We start from the raw sequence: 8784 nt of genomic DNA on the forward strand, positions 1-8784 counted from the left end.
TAAACATGGTAACTGCTATTAAGGAGTTTTATAATCAAGGAGCTTGATGATAACTATGTATGATACATAGTTATATATTTAAAAGTCAAAGGAAAAATTCTCACTTTGGCAGTATATATACTTAAAAAAAAATAGAAAAGAAAATGTAAAACAATTATATAGGGAAATTCTCCTAATTATCAGTACAAATGACACTCACCTGAGCTTCCCCCAAATAATTTGGATTTTTACTTTAAACTCAAGGACTGGTAAGTCTACCCATATTTTAAAAACAAAAACAAAAAACAGCAAAACCATTCTTTACCTTGTAGTACCCCTAAACATAGAAGGCCCTCATAGTGGGTTAAATAGTGTCCCCCCAAAATTCATGACCACCCTTATCTGGAAATACAGTCTTTACAGATGTAATTAGTTAAGGATCTTAAGATAAAATAATCCTGGATTTAGGGTGACCCTTAAATCCACTAACTTGTGTCTTTTTTTTTTTTTTTTAACTTTTTAAAAAATGTATTGATTTGAGAGAGAGAGAAAAACATTGATTTGTTGTTCCACTTATTGATGCATTTATTGGTTGGTTCTTGTATGTGCCCTGACTTAGGATCAAACCCTAAACCTTAGCCTATTAGGTGGATGCTCTAACCAACTGAGCTACCCAGCCAGGACTACCCTGTACTTTAGAATTATGTGAACTTTTCAAAAAGCTAGAATTTTGTGCTGGGGAGGGGATGGTTTTCTGTAATTTACTATCTTACCAGAGAACAGGGGAAATGGCCATGTAAAGTCACATCAAGAAGAGATATTGCTGAAGTACCCCACCAGGCCATGGGTGGGGAAGTGGGGAAGTGGGAGGGTGGAGGGTAGGGCATGGGTCCCCCCCAGCTGACTCCATGAGACTCAGATAGGTGGGTGCTGAGGGACCAGTCCCACTTCCAACGCCACCCACAGCCTGTCCATCTACTTTAGGGCCATCAGCCCTGCCCAAAGTGAGGACCTTAGGGAATGGGGGGGTGATCTCTCTGCCTCCATATTCACCCCAGCACCTGGGTCCCTGCACCCGAGTGGTGGAAACCAGAGACCACCTGGATTGCTTACTCCTGGGCCCTAACTCAGATCTATTAAATAGGAACCTCTGAGGGCAGGACCCCAGCAATCTACACTTTAAACAACACACTCTACAGCTTTAATGAACTAACTTCAGAAGATGCACACTCCAACCTTCAGCCATCCCAGTTCCAGGAGATTTGCGGACCTTCAATGTAGAACTAGGATGAGGAAGAGCCAGGATGATGAAGGCCAGGATGACACACACTAGACCATCACTTGACCGGTATCAAGGTGCTTATCAGAATGGGCTGTGCTGGCTGCATGTAGAGAACTTTTCAACCCCCTCCCCTTGATCTCTTTGTTCTGCTTTGCCTCTCCCTGCCTGCACTGAGATGTTGAGATGGGCTGTGCAACAAGAGTCCCCTGTCTCCTCAGGTAACCAGCACTTGAATAAACCTCTTTCCTTTTTCACCAGAAAAAAGAAGAGATATTGCTGAGATTTACATGCAGATCTGATTCAGTGACCCCTGCAGGGGAAGAGTGTTCCCTAGGGAGGGCATGACTGGTGTGTGGAGATGAAGTACCAAGGGAAGCAAGGAAAACAGGTCCCTTCAGAGAGAAAAATGCCTCTGTGAACATTGAGTCCCCTTTATGTCCCCTCCCCATTCATTTGCCCTGATTATACCTACTACTCCTGTATTTCATTTGACATGAGACCTTCTCACAGAAGCCTTTCCTGACTGCCCAAGATTGAGTGAGGTGCCCTCCCATTCAGAGGTTATAACATAATTATAGCATTTATAGTTCTGTATTATTATTGCCTGATTATTATTTTCTGATTGCCACACATAAGATTCTTGAAGATAGACATTGCATCTTATTTACTGATATAGGCATCAACACCAAGGAATCTGGCTTTATTAGGCAGTCAGCAAAGATCTGCTAGAAGGAAGAAAAACATTGGGGGTGTCCTGTAGGAACTGAAACAGAAAGAAGCTCCTGGCTTTCGACCTCATGCCAACAACGGTGTGAATAGACGGTGCCAGATAGGGAACCAGAACATGCTGATAGTGAAAGACCATTACTTGACATTTATACATTAAACATTGATGTTCCTGATTGTCTTTCAGATGCTAAATTAGGACTCTGAAAATAGCATTTCCAGCAATTGCATTACCTTGCTGCTGGCCAGCAAGCACTTTGGTTCAATCAGTTGAATTGTGCAATTACTAGGATATTGCCTGTTGTAATTATTCATCCAGAACTTCCTCTAAAACGTTCATTTCTTATGTCTCATGTCCCGACCACCACTTTCTTCCCTATCCAAGACCCTTGTTTCTGTCTCTTGGTCCCCCTTCTCTTCCAATCGATTACTTACCTTTCATCTCCACTTCTTTCTCTATTTAGCTTAAACCATGAACAGCCTCTCAGCCCCTTCTTTCAAAATGCAAATTTAACAGACAGTCAAGTTATAATCAGAAGATTGCTTGGTGAAGGGGACTTCGTTCCCAGGGGACGTTCATTCAAGCAGGACACAGCCACCAAGGTGACGAGCGTAGAAGCTCAGGAAATGGTGTGCTTCCACCTATCCGTTAGGATCCTGTTTTATTTGATATCTGCAACACTTGACACTACTGGGATCTCCCTCTTTAGCCTCCTAATCACCACTGGCCTCTCTCAGTTTCAATCCTGTGTAAACAGACATAAACAGGCCCCTCTCCTTCAACCATGAAACGCGGGGCTTCTCTTTGCTCTCTTGCCTCTCTGTACTTTTCCTGATTAACCTCATTTCTTCCCGTGGCTCCAGCCATCAAATCTCTAACTCTAGGCAACACCCCTCTGAACTCCAGCTCCACAAACTAACTGTCCACCGAGCATTTCCACTTGGATGTTCCAGGTGCCAAATGAAATGTCCAAATTGTACTTAGTGAGTGTCCCCTCTGTAGTGACAGTCTGGTCCCTTGTGTTCCCGCTCTTAGGGACAGAGGCACCGAAGTCAGAATCTGGGAGTCATCCTTATCTCTGGCTTCCCATTGAGCCTCGCACACGTCAACTTGTTCCTGGCCATCTTTAATTTGGTCTTTTTCTCCACGCCCACTGCCACTACCTTAGTAGTATCATCCTCTCCCTCCAGAATTTCTCTGAAAGCCACCAAATAGGTCTTTCTGCTTCTAGTATTGCACACCTCACACTACTAACCTCATACCCCTGCATGTCCTCAGCTTGTAGAACTGAGTCTGGTTCAGAATACTGAATGAATGAAAGAGTGACTAAATGAATTCCTATCCTCCTGGAATTCGCTACATGAATGAAATACTGACTATATGAATGAGAATGGAATGAATGAATGAGTGAATGAGTGAATGAACGAATTCCTACCCCCATGGAATTTACAGTCCAGCTAAGAGATCAACATGAAACAGGTAAGTGCACTAGGTGAGATCCCCAAGCAGCATTCCTGACTATCTCGGACTCACAGATGTACTGGCACTCTAACCCAGATGGGAGTTAAGTGCTGACTGGCTGGGACTGCATTTCACAGCACACCCAAGAGACTAGGAGAGGAAGGTAATTTACACAAATGAGGCCCAAGAGAACAAACACATCAGCTAATTTTCTTCTCTCTTTAAATGATACTCCCACTAATCTATATTGACGTGTAAGCTGCTATGATGATTTGGGCAGAAAGGAGTGAACTGGAATGATCTAGGGAAAGAATTGGGAGTGGTGGAACAGGTGGAATAAGGTTTGTTTATATGTGTTTGGTTTTTAAAACTTTTTCTTTAGAGATAATTGTAGGTAAACGTGCAGTTGTAAGAAATAATAAAGATCTCTTACCCTTCACCCAGCTTTCCCCACTGGTAACATCTTGCATAACTATAAGACACATCCAGAAATTTGACTATAGAATCCAGTTACCTTAGTTTAACATGCATTCGTGTGTGTGTGTGTGTGTGTGTGTGTGTGTGTATGTGAATGTGCCACAGTTAAACCATTCACCCTTAAAGAACATCTGGGCTGTTTCCAGATTAGGGCTATTAGGAATGAAGCTGCTATAAAAATTTGGGTAGGTATTTGTGTCAACATAAAATTTTATTTCTCCGCAATAAATCTTAGTTTGGGCTGCTTTAACAAAATACCAGACTGGGTGGCTTAAACAACAAGTTTATTTCTAGCAATTCTGGGGGCTGGGAAGTCCAAGATCCAGCACCTGAATGGTCAGCCTCTGGCAGTGACCCTCTTCCTGGTTTATGGATGGCCATCCTCTTGCTGTGTCTTCTCATGGGATTCATGCCTCTTCTTATAGATGAATATATGAATGAAAACTGAATGAGTAAATCATGGGTCCAATTATGGGGGCTCCATCCTCATGATTTCATCTAAACCTAATTTTCTCCCCCAAATCCCCACCTCCAGATAACATCATATTGGGGATTAGGGCTTCCACATATGAATTTGGAGGGGACACAAGCATTCAGTCTATAACTTTCTGCTCCTCACCTCCCCAAATTTATGTCCTTATGACATGCAAAATGCATTCATTCCATTCCAACAGCCCCAAAAGTCTTAACTCATTTAGCATCTACTCTAAAATCTAAATTCCAAAATCTCATAAAACTCGTCTAAATATCACCGAAATCCAATGTGGATGAGATTCAAGGTGCAATTCATACTGAGGCAAAATTCCTCTCCAGCTATGACCCTCTGAAACCAGGCATTTGCTTCCAAAACACAATGGTGAGATGGCACAGGACAGACATACCTATTCCAAAAGGGAGAAATAGGAATGAAGAAAGGGGTGGCGGGTCCCAAGCAGATCCAAAACCTAGCAGGGCAAATTCCATGTATCTGAAGGCTCAAGAATGATCATCCTGCCCAGCCGGGCATGGCTCAATGGTTGAGCATCGACCTAGGATCCAGGAGATCGTGGTTCGATTCCCTGTCAGGGCACATGCCCAGGTTGCGGGCTGGGTCCCCAGTCAGGAGCATGCAGGAGGCCGATCAATGACTCTCTCATCATTGATGTTTCTATCTCTCCCTCTCCCTTCCTCTCTCTCAAATCAATAAAGACATATTTAAAAAAAAAAAAAAAAAAAAAAAAGATCATCCTTAGCTCTATGATCTGCCCTCCAAGACCACTGGAGTAACAAAAGATGCTACCCCATGCCTAGGTGGGCTCTCCATGAGGGCTTCACCTCCAGGGTTCTGCTGGGGCGAGGGATCACCCCCATGACTTCCAATGGCACTGTCCCCACCATTGGAGGTTGTCCGGCCTGTTGAAACTAAGATGGTGCCTCTGACAATATCTCTGAATTGCTTTCCGGAGCCAGTCTTCCCTTTTCTTGAAGAATAGCTCAGATTCACAGCCCAATCGCTTTATCATCCTGTCCTATAGAATCTAAGAAGTCCAACCTCCTTCCTTTATTCTGTGCCATCTCTGTCCCCTTTGGGTCACACTAGTAGTGTCCCTGCTGGCGTGACTGATGAGGTCCATGGCTCACACCCATATTAATGTCCTTGTCAAATGCTCGGTCAGCCCCACTCTTGCTATTCTCTTCTAAACAAGCTTTTTCAACTTTTTGCCACAAGGACAGGCTGAGAATTTCCCAAATCTCTACGTTCTAGTTACCTTTAGCTTTACAGTTTCTTCTTCATTTCTCCACCCTCACATTTTACTGTAAGCAGTCAGGAGGAGTGAAGCTGCTCCTGCAGGATTCTGCTTAACACTTTCCTCACCTAAATGTCCAATTTCATTGCTCACAAGATCCGCCTTCCACAGATCGCTAGAGCACGGACAAAGATCAGCCAAGATCTCAGCACTTAAGAGCAAGCACTGCCTTTCCTCTGTTACCCGACACGTTCCTCATTCATGTCCGAGACCTCATGGAAACGCCTTCACCATCCACGTTTCTACCAACCCTCCCATGGGTACATGAGTACCCATATTCCCCGAGCAGATGGAGGCAGCCTCTACGGCTTTCCTCTTTCCTCTCTGAGCCCTCGCCAGAATTACCTTGAACAGTCCCTTCATGGCACTGTTGGATTTTTCTAGCATAAGCCAAAAAGTATTACCAGCCTCTACCCATTAACCAGTTCCAAAACCACTTCTGGACTTTTTCTGGTATTTGCTATAGTAGCACCCACTTCTCAGCACCATTTTTCTGTCTTAGGGTTCTCCAGAGAAACAGAGCTAATAGGAAATATATATATATTTACATATGATTTATTATGAGAAATGGGCTCTCAAGATTATGGAGGCTGAGAAGTCCCGTGATTTGTCATCTGCAAGCTGGAGATCCAGGAGAACTGGAGGTGTAGTTCCAGTCCAAGCCTGCAGGCCTGAGAACCAGAGCAACAGTGGTTAAGTCCCAGTCCAGAGTAAGGAGGAGATCATGTCCCAGCTCAAGCAATCGGGCAAAGATGAAATTCTACCTTCCTCCTCCTTTCTGCTCTCTTAGCGAGCAGGACGATGCTCACTACACTGGGGAGGGCCGTCTGCCTTGCTCAGTCTGCAGATCCAATGCCAATCTCTTCCCAGAACACCCTCACAGACACACCCAGAAATAACGTTTCCCAGATAGCTGGCCATCCATGGCCCAGTGAAGGTGACACATAAAGTTAACCATCACCACAAATGCCAAGGAGTGCAACCTCTGGGTTGTTCAGTACTTATATGTAAATTATACAGGGTGTCCCCCCAAAAATGTAGACATACTTTCCCTACTCCGCTTGTCCTGGCTTACTAGCCTGTCTCAACTATACCATGATCCAAAGAAAAGCAGGGCTGTTGTAGGTGAGTCCTATTGCTGTCAAAAGCCTATTATGTGCCAAGTAGTACTGGGATAGAATCTAAAAGTGTAGAGATCAAAAAAGGTGGCCTCTGCCATCCTGGCCAGGTAGTTCAGTTAGTTAGAGAATCATCCCAATACACCAGGGCATATACAAGAATATACCAATGAATGCATAAATAAATGGAACAACAAATCTCTCTCTCCCTCTCCCTTCCTTTCTCTCTAAAATCAATAAATTAAATAAAAATAAAAGGTGGCCTCTCCCTTCAGAAGGCCAGTTTAGTGGAAGAGACAGTTAAATAAACCAGAGTTTAACAATCCAGCATGCCAAGTGCCAAGACAGAGTTTTCCCAGGGTGCCACTATCACAAAGGTGGGAATCTGAGCTTAGCCAGCTTGGGGGTGTCTTCCTGGAAAACGTCTTTCAAATTCAGCTCAGGGAAAAAAATCTTTCCCATAGTTCACAGCAGGCCTTTCCCCAGATTACAACATATTTTGCAACCTCTCAGAATTGAGTCCCCTCTCTCCCCTTTTGTCATAAATCCTTAAGAAAGGCACAACTGTGGGGGAAGAGAATTTTTCAAGATTCTCTTCAGAGTCCCAAAAGGTGCTCGTGCGCACACGCGCACACGTGTGTGTGTGTGTGTGTGGCTTCTTGGTGGTTTCCAACACCTAGCACCTGAGTTAGCCCTAAAACGGTCCCCAGATGAATTTGAGCTCTCGTAATCTCTTGGCGCCTTTTTTGTAAAATGAGGATGATTGGAATGTCTACTTCATATGATGTGAGGGTTAAAAATAATTAAAAAGTAAAGCTCTTGGAACTGTGGCCAGCACATAATAAACACTCAATAAATATTAGCATTACTGTGAAGCCAATTCCATTCATGTCACCCCCAGGTCCACCGTTCATATATCATGAGAATAGGGTTACAGTCTTGGCCGGTGTGGCTTAGTGGGTTGGGCATTGTCGGAGCACCAAAAGGTTGCCGGTTCAATTCCCGGTCAGGGCACATGCCCAGGTTGCAGGTTCAGTCCCAGGTCTTGGTGGGTATAGGAGGCAAGTGATTGATGTTTCTCTCCCACATTGATGTTTCTCTCTCTCCTTCTCCCTTCCTCTCTGCCTCTAAAAATATATATCAAAAATTATATATATATATTTTTAATCCTCACCTGAGGATATTTTTTCCATTGATTTTTTTGGAGAGAGTGGAGGGAAAAGGGTAAGAGAAGGAGAGAGAGACACATCAATTGGTTTGCCTCCCACCCTCGCCCTGACCAGAGCCAGGGATTGCAGCCCAGGTGCATGCCCTTGACCTGGAATCAAACTTGAGACTCTTTGGTCTGTGGGCTGATGCCTAACCACTGAGCCAAACCGGCCAGGGCCATACAATATATTTTTCTTTAATAAAAAATAAAAGGTCACAGAAAAGGAGCGCAGACCACCCCACTTTGGCACATTATTTTGAATTGAAGTTACTTAAGCAACAGCCAGTGCCAGGACACTCTGACCCCCCTTTGTCCCCTGAAAGATGGAAACAAACCTCCCACCTGAAGGTCCTGTTCTGGCCCTAGAGGGCCCAAGGCATCCTTGTCACTGGAGGCAGGGAATTACCATAGAAAAGGCTTTGTAAGCGGCTCCATTACTTCCTCGCTGACCTGCTGCCTCAAGCCCAAGCCTCTCTGTTTTGCCAGCTCTTCACAAACCTCCTGTTTCCTGGTCTGAAAGGTATAAAAAGCTGCCTCCTTGGGTCCCCTCGGGGAGTTTCTTATTTTCATGGGCTCCTGTACAGACAAGATGAAATTCGCTTTTCTCTTGCGGATCTTAGTCAACTCAGCGACTGGACCAGCCCCACAACCTGGAGGGGACAAGGGACAAGCTTCCTGTCCCCGCTGAGCACTCGCGTGTGGGTCCTCCCGGTACAAGGGGACCGTCGGGCGAGAAGGGCTGA

Source organism: Miniopterus natalensis, chromosome 3, assembly GCF_054644295.1.
Source record: "Miniopterus natalensis isolate mMinNat1 chromosome 3, mMinNat1.hap1, whole genome shotgun sequence".
Lineage (NCBI taxonomy): Eukaryota > Metazoa > Chordata > Mammalia > Chiroptera > Miniopteridae > Miniopterus > Miniopterus natalensis.